General features: G+C 43.7%; 1 protein-coding gene and 1 pseudogene across 1 annotated transcript in view; one reads left to right on the forward strand and one right to left on the reverse strand.

Annotated features, from left to right (window-relative positions):
- Grk5 (G protein-coupled receptor kinase 5) overlaps positions 1–14,395 on the forward strand; it is a 198,959-nt gene that overhangs the window by 66,720 nt on the left and 117,844 nt on the right. The window lies entirely within an intron of this gene.
- LOC110285686 lies at positions 3,660–4,257 on the reverse strand (annotated as a pseudogene).

Below are 14,395 nucleotides of genomic sequence, written 5' to 3' on the forward strand. Positions count from 1 at the left end.
TAAGAAGGGGCATATTGTCCACATTTTGGTCTTCATTCTTCTTGAGTTTCATGCGTTTAGCAAATTGTATCTTATATCTTGGGTATCCTAAGTTTTGAGCTAATATCCACTTATCAGTGAATACATATTGTGTGAAGGAAAACATTTTTTGATATGCAGCATGAAGTGTGCATTGTCTTTGTATTAGGGTAGAGTTGAGGAAAGTCTGAAGACCAAAGAGGGTTGGTAACCTGGCCATAGTTTCACTACTTAGGCCATGGGTAGGTAGAGTGGAGAAGGAAGGGCTTCCTGTGTTCTTGGCCTTCTTGTACTTATCTTCATGGCCTCCCTGAATGTTGTTCAAGCACCAACCCCTCTGGCCTGACCCAGACAGTCTGGGTATGCTTCTTTTTGGTTTCCATGATGTAGCCAGGTTCTTGTTTAAGCCTTCTCAGGACCTGGGAGATTACATACCTGTGTGTCAACAAAGGTGAGTGTTACATACCTTTGTTTCTAGTATTTAAAACTTGGAGTTCTGTGGGACCTCAAAAGGCAGTCTGTGTTCTGGTCGAGCAAGGTTTACTCTGGAGACCCAGTAGAAAATTCTACAAGTGAACAGTGAGCTATGCCCCCAGACACAAACACCTGACACCATGAGCCCTCAAGTTCATCATTCTGTGGCCATCAGTCACGTAGGTTGTCCAGATCCCACCCCCCACAGTTACCTTGTAATAGCAAGGTAGCTCAGCCCACTATAAAAGGGGCTGCTTGGCTCCCTCCTAGCTCCTTGCTTCTCTTGTTTCTCTTGCTTTCTCTCTAGCCCTCTTTTCTTGTTCCCTCTCTCCCCCGTCCTTCTCCCCTCTCTCCACGTGGTCATGGCCACCCTCTGCCTCTTTAATCTCTCTCTGCTTTTCTACAATAAAGTTCTAAAACCATGGACTGTCTCTTCTCATCAATATCCACTGAGTTGGAACAATGGAAAAGGTTTCCCTCTAACCTCCCTGGGAAGCCTTCCTGTGATCTAGCCAAGGTCACCAGCCAACCCAAAGTGTAGAAGCCTGAGCTAGCCAGACTCTCACCCGCCCAGAAACCACCCAGCCCCTTTTCCCTGCCCCCTCTCCCTTCAGCCCCTAGGCTGACGGAGCTGGGCGTGGGGGTGGGGGCACTTTGTTCTCAGCTCTTCTGAGACATCCAGTGGCAGGCATTTGGGATGTCCGAGACTGAGAACCTGTCCTCTCTGGCCTCTCTGGCCTCTGTGAGGCCCAGAGACCCCAGAGCCGACTTTCCCACGGTACCCAGTGCTCGGTAGTGCGGAGACTGCACCTTCCCCACCCCTGGAGCGTGATCCAGTGGCCTAAACAGCCCGACGCCCATCCCGCAGGCGGTTCTGTGGGGTCCCGAAGGAGACGGGTCCCTGGAGCAGTCTCCTGTGTCTGCCCGCCCAGAGCCCCAGAGCTCTGGTGGGACATGGGTCATCTCTCCCACCCCCTTTCATTTCCCCACATCCGGTGCCCAACAGAGTTCTTCAAGGGTTCTTGGATGAAGAGTGACCTCAGACAGTTTGTATTTAACAGAGGAGGGGAATTAGTGAGAGACAGCTTCTCCAACTCAGCTATCCCTGTAATCAGTGTCTTCCCTAATATAATGCCTTCTATCCTATGTCTTCTTTGTCCGTGGCTCATGCCTTTCCTACCCATACTTAAGGTGGAGGTTTCCCTAATGGTCTCTCTTCACTGTGCTTGCCAATACCCTGAGGATTCAAAATCTCCCTTGACTTTGTCTCTCTCCCACACAGTGACTCCATCATCTTCCCCAGTCTTCCTTTCCCTTTCCAGGCTCCTCCTCATTGTCCAGATTCGAAAGGTCCTATGATGCACCTTCACCTACTTGTTCTTCAGGTGACACTGAAGTGTTCATCTTGAGGGGATGCCAGCTCTAGTAGTTTTTACAGGCTTTTGTTGGGACTTGGTCATCATTTTCTTGTTTGCTATCTGTACAGAATCTTTCTAGGGTGGGGCACTTTACTCTCTCTGTTCCCAGCAGTGAGAGTGAGGCTGATCTCTGAAGAAGCCCAGGGTAGGAGGGGGGGGAGGGAGAAGGTAGCTGGTCAGAGTAGTCAGGAGCTTTGCAAAAGGATGATATTTGAGTTGGCTTTTGAAGAATGAGTAAACCTTAGGCTGTAGATGGGAGCAGAGGACCAAAGTGATGGAAACCAATGGGCTGGCCTTGGGCATATGGAAGTAAGGCACCACTTTGCCTCCACGACTTTCCAGTTTTTCTTCCAATTTCTGAAAGCTGGCTTTGGAGCCACAGGAAGGTTCCTTGGAGCTTCTGTAGTATCACCATAGCTAGAAGCTCAGGGAAGTCTTTACCCCTTTTTAGCAACAGCAGGGTTAAGTTCTGTGTAGCATCTGCAGTAAGTATTAGGGCACAGTCAGAAAGCAGCTGCCTGCTCAGGGTATATCCCCTTCTCCTTGGCCTTATCACCACTTCACCTGGTGTCTTGGCTTCAGGGCTTAATTACACCTCCCTATATTTAGGTTAGTAGCTGTTTGGGGAGTCTCTAAGAGAACTCTAAAAACAAAAATAAAATGCTACCCTAAATCTACTTTTTACTCTTAGAAAATATTTTGAGCTTATGCATAAACTTTTGGCCTTCTGTGTGCTGCACAGGCTGGGGTCAAGAGTACTGTTCTCAGGTGGTGTTGGTGTTATCACCTGGCCTGGAAGTCTCCGAGTTCCTTGTTACTAGACCTATTAGAACCTAGTTAGAACCTGGTCTCCGTCAGCCTTAAGAGGCAGACTCTCCATTTGTCCTCAGTGAGGACAATTAAAAAGATAAGGCATAGTGAAAAGCAGAGAAAGGAGATTTATTCAGTTCAGCCATACTGAGAAAAGGAACACAAAGGTTCAATGACCCTGAAGTCCATCTTTGAATTCCTGACATGAGGTCTAGATTTAGAGTAGAGAGCCAAAGGTATGTCTAACTGAGCAGTCATGGTCGAGGTGTGGTCTGCCCATCACTGTCCCATTATTATTATTATTATTATTATTATTATTATTATTATTATTATTTTGTGTGTGTGTGTGTGTGAGACAAGGGTACTGATTTATTATATTGGGAACAATCTTCACCCAGGATTGTTTGACACTTCAAAAATCAAATGAAGGTTTCTGACATCTTTTTTTGGCAACATTAAGAAAATATCATTTATCTATACGTAAAATTATCAACTCCATTTCCTTAATTCAAGACTATTTCATTTCTTCTTACCCAGTAAAAATATCTAGTTAGATAACTCCTCTATCTTGATGCCTTAGCAGATATAGATGGTCTCATCAACTAAAATAGAGTATTGTTTTGTACTGATTTCAAGTGTGGAGAGGAATTAAGTAAAAATTATTTTATGCTACACAGAGTTTCTTTTCTTTTTTTTTTTTTTGGTTTTTTCGAGACAGGGTTTCTCTGTATAGCCCTGGGTGTCCTGGAACTCACTTTGTAGACCAGGCTGGCCTCGAACTCAGAAATCCGCCTGCCTCTACCTCCCGAGTACTGGGGTTAAAGGTGTGCGCCACCACCCCCGGCTCTACACAGAGTTTCTATTTCTTTGTTCACCGTATACAATTTACCACAGAGATACTACATTTCAGTGATCTCTGTTAAAATGTTTGTTGTAGAAATGTGTTTATGTAATTTATTAGATTACCACAGGTCTGATTCTGGCTGCTTCCATTCTTCTCCAAGCAGTGTGTTAAAACTGAAAGGCTTGAAATATTCTAGATGATGGAAGTCAGGTTTTTGTCCTTGTTGTAGCTCATGCTGTGGCACAGGGTGAAGTGCCTCATAAACTCTCCTATCATTTGATCCATGGATTGCAAATGAGTTAAATTTTGTCACATTTGGTGGGAAATAACTCCAAGGAATATAAGCTTCATCTTCCCAATTAGTCCCTCCTCTGGACGCTTTGAATGATAGATAATGTAAGCTCTTTTTTCCAAACATTTCTTCTTCCAGCGAGTAAAAGAACTAAATGTTGTCCATTCAGACAAAGTTTGACTTCTAAATACTGCTTAGTTGTATCAGTCAAAGAAAATGATTCCACAACTTCATAATTCCACAGTTCACTGAAAGGCTTTCCTGGTTCTCCGAGAGGGGATGGAGAATCATTGAATAATGACCTCCATCTTCACTCCCTGGTCACACGGATTCAGCCTGACACACACTGGCTCATGTCTCACTGGAAAACCATCCCAAGTGTATTCAATTTTAAAATCCATCGATAGGACACGGACCTGGAAGCCCTTCTTAGTTTGGTGCTAGCTGTGGTCTCTGGTCCATGTCTGAGCAGTGGGCTCCCTCTTAGGCTTTGCCCACTTGCTCCTGCGTTCTAGAGGGAGGAACCAGGAATTCTCAGACAGACACTCGCTGTGCCCCACTGTCCCATTATTATCTGGCTTTAGTCTGTCCTGCAAGATGGTTTGACAGATTGTAAGAACCACGTGAAATTTCTTTCTGAGAGACAAGCCTCTCCCTGCAGCTGGCACTAGGGATCCAGACTTTTCCTTTTCTAGGCTTTTCATGTTCCAGAATAAGATTTTAATCCTTAGGGACCACTGTCTTCATAGTCTGATAGCCAGGGGAGGGGCAAAATGTCTTTTTAGAATATCCTCATACCTCTCAAAGTGGTACCGTTTAGGTTAGGCTTTGCTCTGGAGCCCTCTTCTCACCTAATAGAATTCTCATGGGCAAAAAGTGAGCCCATTGTATAGTGGAAGAAATTAAGTTCTGAAGTCATGTTCAGTGTCCAAGATGATGTCATTGCACAGCATAGCTTCCTTTCTCCGAGGTTTACTTGAACTTTGTCAGCTGTGCAGGGATGTAGTCTTATGTCCCATTTAGCAGATGAGAAAGTAGAAGTCAGAAATACACCCATTTTGTACTCAGATTGTAATTTTTACTTTTATTCTATGTTTCTTCTTCCTCTTCCTATTTCTTTTTGTGTCCACCTCTTCCCCTATGGAATGTAATTCAGGGCCAGGCAAGTGTTCTCTGTTACTGAGTTGTCCCCCAACCCTTGGCTCCTGTCATGATCTGATTAGAAGCTGTGTGTAGTCTGCACACCACCTGTTTCATTGACTGATAAATGCCAAATTTGCCCTAAGGTAGTTGTAAAATCTAGGACCTTGGACCTTGGAAGGTTTGCATTCAACAGAGGCACAGCAATTCGTTCCTACCAAACATACTACATATTCTGTGATGTTTCTCAGCTACTCCATTTTTTCCCTCATTTTTTTGGTATACTGCCCATTCAGCTGTCACATGGGTGTCTGTGGGTCTTATGGGACAGTGTCAGGTGAATCTGTTTCTTTCTGGATCCCACTTCCTTGTTACCAGGAGGGTTTGCTGTCGGTGTTAGATGATAGTGTGTGATGGCTGGGAAGCTGGACAATATGTCTTCTGTCTAGAGGAGCATTCAGTTCCTGAGGGGTGAGTGTGTGTGACACTTAGTAGTAGTCTACAGAGTGCCAACCCAGAAAGGAGTAGTAACTTTATTGTTACATTAAACTTGAAATAGACAAGAGATAGAGGCATGCGTGTGAATCTGTCATGGTCTTATGGTGACAAGAGCATTCTGTTTTCAGAGGCTTGACAACCACCTGCTAATCCCCAGGCTCTGGGAACTGAGTACCCAGTCTTACTATATAGGTAGAGCTGGGAAGCCATTGAGAGTGGAGCTGGAGCCAATGAAAGGAGAGAATAGCTGTTCTCCTTGGTCTTGCTCTTGACCCTTTGCAGGACTGGGAAAGGGCACCTGGGCCTGAGTGTCTGTGTGTAATGCAACAAAAACCCTAGGTTTGAATCCTAGCTTTGCCTTTAGGTACACTTTAGTTTTTTTGTCTTTCTTTTAGTCTCTGTTTCTTTGCAAATTGAGCCCATGCCTGTTTTTAATGGTTGAATCTAGGAGGTGCTCTTAGATTCAAAGCCTGCATACCCCCTTTTCCTACTGGGCTAGAACTTGAGGGACAAACTGGGTTTCAAGGAGGCTCTTGAAAGTGAGGGATGTGGGAGTTGCTCCTTTGGACCTCAGTGGGGAAACTCACCTGTTTTCAGTCTGAGGGACCTATTTCCAGGCTCAGCTTTCTTGACACTCTTATTCTTAGGAAAAGGCCAAGATTGACATGTAGAACACCAAATAGAAGCTGTAGAGGAGCTGGGTCCCCAACCTGTCAAGCACTTAGCGGTCACTTTAGCCTGCAGTGTTAGTTTAGAGGGTTGGGGAGAAGCTCAGAGATGTTTTAGGAATTTGGAGACTATAGGTAGCGGATGGACCAAATGAGACCCTCAGGCTGGATCTTCCCTAAACCTCTGATTTTATAAATAAAATTTTATTTTGGCACATAGCTAGTCCTATTTGTGTATGTTTTGTTTGTTGATTTGTTCTATAGCAGTAGAGGTGAGTCATTTTGACAGAGACTATGTGCTCTATAAACAGATGCCCTTATATAAGGTTTGCCAACCCTAGATTTGGACCATAATCCTCATAAACACAGAACCTGAGGTTAAGGAAATAGTTTACTTGGTATAGTGTTTTCCTATCATACATGAAGCGCTGGGTTTGCTGTCCAACACTGCATTATATGGGCCTGGTGGTACATGCCTGTACCCAGCACTAAGGAAACAGAAGCAGGAGGATCAGAAATTCGAGATTTTCCTTGACTATATAGCAACTTTGAGGCTGGCATGGGCTATATGAGATCCAACTGAGAAGAAGGGGGAGGAAGAAGAAGAGAAGAAGAGGAGGAGGAAGAAGAGAAGAAGGAGGAGGAAAAGAGAGGAGAAGAGTAGAGAAGAGAGAAGAGAGAGGAAGAGGAAGAAGAAGAGAGAAGAGGGAAGAAAGGAGGAGGAAGAAGGAGGAGGAGGAGGAGTAGGAGAAGAAGCCCCTTGTTTATGGGGTTCTAGACTCAGCTCTAGGCTGGGCATAGTGGACTTCAGAGATAAAAGTTGAATAAAGTGGCAGAAAATCTGTCAAAATGATTTGAGCAGAGCTGGACTAAAAATGATTTAAATAATAAGAAATACTAATCATCTCTTATAACACAGTGTGGGGCTGGGTGATCCCAGGACCAGTTTAGCAGTATTGTCCAGGTCTAGGCTGTTCTTTTCTCTCCTCAGCAGTATCTTTAAGGCATTGACTTTTTGTATGTCTCATTCTGTCACATAATAGTGACCAGTTCCAGGTATTACTCGGCTTCCACTTGATGTCCAACTGGAGAAGGGATGCATTCTCTTCTCCTGTTTTTTATGAGGAAGCACCCCAGGAGATCTCCTTTATCTCACTGGCTAAAAACAGATAACACAGTCTATGATCTAGTTGCAAAAGAAAAAGAGTATTGGGCCTTTTCTGATACTATTTCTGGAAGTAGACTGTTTACAAGGATGAAGGCAAATGGACCTTTAGTTTTTGATGTCTGCACAAAGTTCCACAGCAGCCAGAGAAGTTAGGCAGTTTTCTTTCCCATAATTGGTGAGTGGCAGAAGAGCCTCTATTGGAAAGAACCCAGGATGACTGATTCAGGACAGGTCACCAAAGGGACCATGGAAAATCACTGATATTGTAAGCTGATGCAACACAATTCTGTGTCTAGCTGATTCAATGGAGCTTCCCTCACAGACTTGACATCTCAGTGTTTTTCTTGATCCGACTTTCTGTCCCATCCCTCATCCTGTTGGTTCCTTAGAACAACCTTTTGAATTGGCAGCTAGAGTTTCAAGAAGTGAAGACACTGGATGAGTGTGGGTGTAGGGCCACCCCATGATGCTTCTACCTTTTAAGAGGAAAGGCACCTATATTGTGGGCAGTCTCCTGACCTGTAAGAACTAGTATCTACTGGTGTGTTGTGACTATGCTTTCAGCCAAAGTAGTAACAGCAAGACAAATGTAAGTTACCTGTATGGACTGGGTATGGTGCAGCCTTCTACAGGAGACATTTAGCTGGTGCCAGGTGCTTCCAGAGGGACTTGGAAGAGTGTATAAGCCTCATTACTCTAGTGTGTGGTTCATGGTACTTCTGTGGACCTCATGTACGACCTTGTATGTCATTGTTTGTTTTAAAGATTTATTTTATTTTAAAATCATGTGTAGATGTATATCTATTTGTGAGACTGTGTACATGACTGTAGGTGCCTTCTGTTTAGAAGATGTCAGATCCCTTAGAAGCCATAATTACAATCACTGATGAGTCACCTGATGTAGGTGCTGGGAACAGAACTCAGGTCCTGTGCAGGAGAGTTATGTGGTCTTAATACTGAAGCATCTCTCCAGCTCTTAGTGTGTCATTTAAAAAACACAACAAGAAACTTAAATATTTTATTGCTGTGATGTTGTCAGAGAACAGAACTTAACATCTAGAAAGTACCTAGTTAACAACAGGATATTTATTCCATCTGTAGTCATTGACATTGCCCTAACAGTGTTGTGATCTACAGTCAGCTCTGGTGACAGGCCTCCTGGTTGAGCCTACAGGAACATCTCATTCTGACTACATGTCCTCTCCACAGCATTTGAAGGTGATAGGCTGTCTGCATGAAGGCTGCCTATTTTAGGGCCCCCACTGAGGCATCCCCTTACATCTTTAGCATTTTTTTTTACTTCCTCAGATGTTGGCAGACCTGGGTTTAGCTTCTCCTCTTCTATGTAGTGTTGCCGAAGATACATGTAGCTTACATCTATTGAGCACTCACTATATGAACATGCTTGGAGGAATACTGCATCTATCTCATTTAGCCTCTCAGTGCAGCCAAGGATAGTACTGTTGTCTTAGTCATTCACTCATTCTTTCATTCCACAAGTTCCTGGTACATGGTACATGGCAGGCATAATTTCAGAGGGCTGAGTAAGGCAAGGTGTTTTTGTCTGTGGGAGCCAACAGCTAATGGCAGTTAACAAATGTAAAGGGAAACAAAGGGAGAACTGGGTTTATTATCTAGTCCCACCTTGTAAGCAGAGAGAAGAGCCTGTCTTTCCAGTACAACCTTCCACCTCAGGCTAGATCTAGACCACTGTATGAACATCCTTAGCTCTACCTGTGTCTCAGGCTTCCTGAATTTAACATTAATTCACTCCTTCCTCCTCCCTCTCTCGCCCATTTTCCCTCCCTCCCTTCCTTCTTTTCTTCCTATCTTTCTTTCTTGAGTATATTATTGTTCACCACCTTATTTTTTCTAGTATGTATGTATGTATGTATGTATGTATGTATGTATGTATTTTTGAGATAGGGTCTCTTACTGAATGTGAAGCTCTCCATTTTGGCTGGTTAGCAAGCTTCCATGCTTCACCTGTCTCTGCCCCACCAGTGCTGGGATTATGGTGCACACTGCCATGCCTGCCTGCTTTTTACATGGGTGTAGGGATCTGAACTCAGGTCCTCATGCTTGCACAACAAACACTTTACCCACTGAACCATTTCCCTTGATTAAATTGAGCAATTCTAATGCAGCTTGGGTTTTGTTCTCTGAATATTTACTCTTCTTCATTGAGTCTTCACAAATGGCCTGGAGGGTAATCTGGATACCTTCTCCTTAAGTCTCCAAACACTGTTACCCAGAAGAACACTTAGTCCTGCTCCCTCAGAGTGCCTCTGGAAATTGATTTATTACTCTCCTATGGTCCCAGACCTTTGCCTTTTACACCCTGCCCTCCTCCACTTTTTTGTCGGTGGTGGGGTGTGGTAGGCATGTTTGACACAGGGTCTTTCTATTAAATCTGGCTATCCTAGAATTGCTATTAAACCAGGCTGGTCTCAAATTCAACAGAGGTCCACTTACCTCTGCCTCCCAAGTGCTAGGATTAAAGGCATGCATCACCACACCTGGCTCCTTACCACTTCTTGAGCTACAGTGTGTTCATTTGTAACTCTTGTGAAATACTTGCACATGCTGTTCCCTCTGCTTGGCATCCCTCTTGACCTTTTGTGAGCTCAGTTCTATTGTTTCTGCAGTCTGCTGTAGAGGCATTCTGTTACTTTAAATTTCAAGTATCATTCCCTGCAAAGAGATTGTAAATGGGCAAATGTGTATAGGTATGTGCCCAGTCCTATTAAACCTACATGAGAATTGGAGAATATATTTTAAAAATTGAGAGGTAGGACTGAGAAGATGGCTCAGCAGTTAAGAGCACTTGCTACTTTTCCAGAGAACCCTAGTTCATTTCCCAGCACCTATGTTAGTGAGGTGGTTCATAACCTGTTGTAGTTTCGATTCCAGATGCCTCTGGCCTTTGCAGATATCTGCACATGCATCACAGGCATACATCCCCATATGTATATATTCACATATGCATAATTAAAAACAAAATTCTTAAAATAATTTTTAGACTGAGAGAATGTGACTGAGGATGTAGATCAGTTGGTAGAGTGCTTGCCTAGTATGCACAGCTCAGGGTTCAGTCCTCACGGTCTCTATCCCAGGCTTGGCTTTGGCATTTCTATACAATGGAGGATGGCCTTGAACTTCTGATAATCCTCTGGGATTGAAGGTGTGTGCCACCATTCACAGTTTAAGTGGTGCTCCTTGTGCATTTATTTTCCTGGCAGGGGTTTGTGGCTCCTAGGTACAGAGTGGCTTGCAGAATAAGAGAACAAGGAGGGAGCAAGAGCTGGTTGTTTGCTTTTTTCCTCAGATGTCATATAGTGGAATGGATGGGGGAGGGAAGGAGAAATCAGTATCTCCAGTCATAAGGCTCCCATGATACATACCTCCATTGTTTCATGGCATCTTCTCCCTTGCCAGGCCCTGGGGTTATGCTTGGCTCACAGTTCCACCCCAGAACGGCTGACTCATAGCCTTCGTGGATGCAGAGGGTTGAAGGGTGTGGAGTACCTGGAACTCTGGGATACTAGAAAACTCTTGAATTTGGGCTTTATTTTTTTATTATTTTTTGGTGTGATTGAGAGGTAGGTATGGGCAATGGAGGTTGATAGGCCAGGCAGCAGATAAGGCCATGGCACAAGAGAACTGTCATGGGGGAACATGGAGGAGAACACATGTTATGTCATATATATGGACAGGATTTGTTTTATAGAGTCAGGTATAGTGAAATGGAAAGGGTGCCTTATGCTGAGGTACCAGCCATACAATGGGTATAGTATAGAATAAAGTTTATTTAGGGCATGGGAAGGGAAGTTGACAAGGGAGTAGAGACAGAAAAGGACGGGGGGTGGGGGTGGGAGGGAGAGAGGAAAGGAGAAGGAGAAGAGGCAAGGTTGGCCAGGAACACATGGAGAGAGGAGGGAGGAGTGGGGAGAGAGGGAGAAAGGGCCAGGAAGAGAAGAAAGTCAGAGAGAATAAGAGAGCAAGGAGGTGGCACACACCCTCTTATATAGTAAACCAGGCCTACCTGGCTGTTACCAGGTAACTGCTGGGCAGAGCCTAGAAGGAATACTAACATTCTTACATTTTGGTTTAATTTAAAAAAGGAAAAACTAGAAAGATGGGATGGTGAGGCAAGAATAAGGTTGTCTTGATCTTTAGCTACTTCCTGCTGACCTTGGGGTAATGTGTCTCTGGGAAACCTAAGAAAATGGAGATGGGATGTTGATCCAGTGTTAGAAGAGTTGGCTCTTTCCTTGCTGTCTAGGGTCTGTGGAACCATCTGTAGGTAGAAAGAGCAGGTCCAGTAGACACATCTGTGTCTGTGAGAGTAGATTGGAGCATTGTGGGTTGCTTCTCTGGAGCTCTCCTGGATGTAGATTTTGAGTAATGCCTGTACTTGACAAGATGCTGAAATACATACTTATATATTAGAGGTAGAGAATAAAGTTTGGGAGAAAAATTTTTCTTAGGTGTACATTTGAAGGTGTACATTCTTGGTGGTTGGGGTGGGGGAAGTCCCAATCCTAGGGAGCAGGAGAAGAATCCCATGTCAAGAATAGATGACAGGTAGGAACTTAGACTATTGTTGGCAGGTGTATTTATCTGGATGAAGTCTGTTTGGTCCACAAGAGGTAGATCTGAGTGGGTTTCCTGGAGCTTATAAATTTATAAAAGGGATAAATTTGTTAAAAGCATGAACATTCTTTAAGATGAGGTTACAGAAGACAAAAAACTTTCATGGAGCAGAAATAGCAAAAAGGGCTTTTTTTTTTTTTCTGTCTAGGAGACTGCATATAAATAGCATAATGAGAAACAATTTTGCTTGTGTCAGGGTCTCATGTGGCCCAGAGTGACCCCAAACTTGTGATCCTCCTGCACCCTCCTGAGTCCTAGGGTAATAGGCAGCCTCACACCCTGCTTCTTTTTTTTTTTTTTTTTTTGGTTTTTCGAGACAGGGTTTCTCTGTATATCCCTGGCTGTCCTGGAACTCACTTTGTAGACCAGGCTGGCCTCGAACTCAGAAATCCGCCTGCCTCTGCCTCCCGAGTGCTGGGACTAAAGGCGTGCGCCACCACGCCCGGCGAGAAACATTTTTAAGTTTATATTTAAAAGACAATTAAAGGAAACTCAAAATCTCGACCTTGTGAATATGATAGTTGATCATATAGATTTAGCATGAGAAACATCTTTAATGTATAGTTAGAAGGCAACCAAAGGAAACTTACATCTTGAACTATGATAGCAGATAGTACAGATTTAGCATGAGAAGCATTTTAAGTCTATAGTTAAAAGGCAACCAAAGGAAACTTAAATTTGTATTTATGATTAAAAAAGTGGATCATATAGTGAGATGTTTTATTAGAGCTGGGCTAATTTATAAGAATTAGGATTTTAAACTCTTGAAGTCTCAGTATAACCGTGGTATAACAAAAGGGAGGAAATCTGAAGCATTAGGAATGCTAACAGCGCACAGCTTGTTCTTGGTGTAAGAAAACAAATACCCAACAATAATCGGCTCTTTCCCTGAGTACCTGAGTGCACTGAACCTTCTCCATGATTTCTGTTACTCTTACAGTCCTGAGTGGCAAAGTGGATGTTCTCTTATAATTTTGTAGGTGCAGAAACTAAGACTTAAAGAGCTGTTTACTTAAAATCTGCCAGCTAGTAAAAGTCTGAGCTTACCGAAGAAGCAGCACTCACCTAGCAGCAGTGGGCTCTACTCACGTATTGCTTACCTGGGTGTGCAGGGATGCTCATGTCTGTTCTGCTAGAGACACATAGTGCCCTTCAGATGCTCATCCTGAGGTCCTCGAAAATTGTAGAAAGAGCAGTTTCTTTAGAGAGAGAGATGGTTGGCAACTCTCTTTCTCTCTCCCTCTTTTCCCCTTCCCTCCCTTCCTCTACTCTCCCCTCCCTTCCTGTTTCCTCCCTTCTTTCCATCTTTCTCTGTGTTTTTTTTTTTTTTTTTTTGTTACCTCTTTTTGAAAAAATCTGGAAGGCTTGATCTAGAGCATGATGGGAACCCTAGCGTTGTTGTGCACCCCTGCCTTCTCCATCAGACATGGTAGAAAGGCTTGCCATTGCCTGGTGCAAGGGGCAGCTCACCATTCTCTACCTGAGCCTTTCAGTGGGGACACAGAAATTGTCTCTGTCTTCCCCTTGTTCTTTCAGTGGGAAGGGGATAGTGAGACTTCTCTACCAAGTTTGAACCAACTGAGAGAACTTTCTAGAGTCCAAGGATAAGCATCATTACTATGTCTTTTTCTTTTTAACAAAGAAGGTGTTAAGTATTTACATTTTTATACCTCATATTGGATGTCCCAACCTCACAGCTACCCACTATTGTCCTTGTGAGTATAGGATGTGGGACACTGGTACTTACTCAGGTAATTGAGGAACAGTGAGAAAAAGTTGCTGATGTGGATCAAGCACTCACCAAGGGAGGACATGAGACACGAGAAGTAGTGGGCTATATTACCAGTGCCTGCCTGACTTCCGTGACATTTCTGGCAGTGTTGGGACAGATCTGAACATCCTAATAATGGAGTGTGTGTGGTTAGAGTGTGTGGTGGTAGTGGTGGAGTAAGTTTGAAGTAGGGATTTGGTTAATTAAAAACATGGATAAACTTGGAATCAGAATATTTAGTTTGTCTCATAGCAGCTCTGAGTCCTCAGTTCTGTCATTTACAAATAGCTTTACTAAATAGGGATGGAATTATAATGGGGATGATGGTGATGATGATAATGGTGATCATTGCAATGAAGATGATGGTGGTAGTGATGATGATGGTGGTGGAGGTGGTATTGGAGGTGGTGTTATTGCTAGTCAAGAGGGATGCTGGTGATAATGGAGGTGGTTATGTCTGGGATAGCTATGATGAAGATGGGGGTGATGTTGACTACCACATTGAGTGGCACTTATATTGTGCCAGGTACTTTGAACTTGAGGTGCTGGTTTTTAACACAACAAATCAAAGTGGTAACAGTTTTTTCTGTGTAAATGCAGGAAAAAACACAGAGTGAGTTAGCAATGCTAGGCTCAGC

This window comes from Mus caroli, chromosome 19 (assembly GCF_900094665.2).
Source record: "Mus caroli chromosome 19, CAROLI_EIJ_v1.1, whole genome shotgun sequence".
NCBI classification, from domain to species: Eukaryota; Metazoa; Chordata; class Mammalia; order Rodentia; family Muridae; genus Mus; species Mus caroli.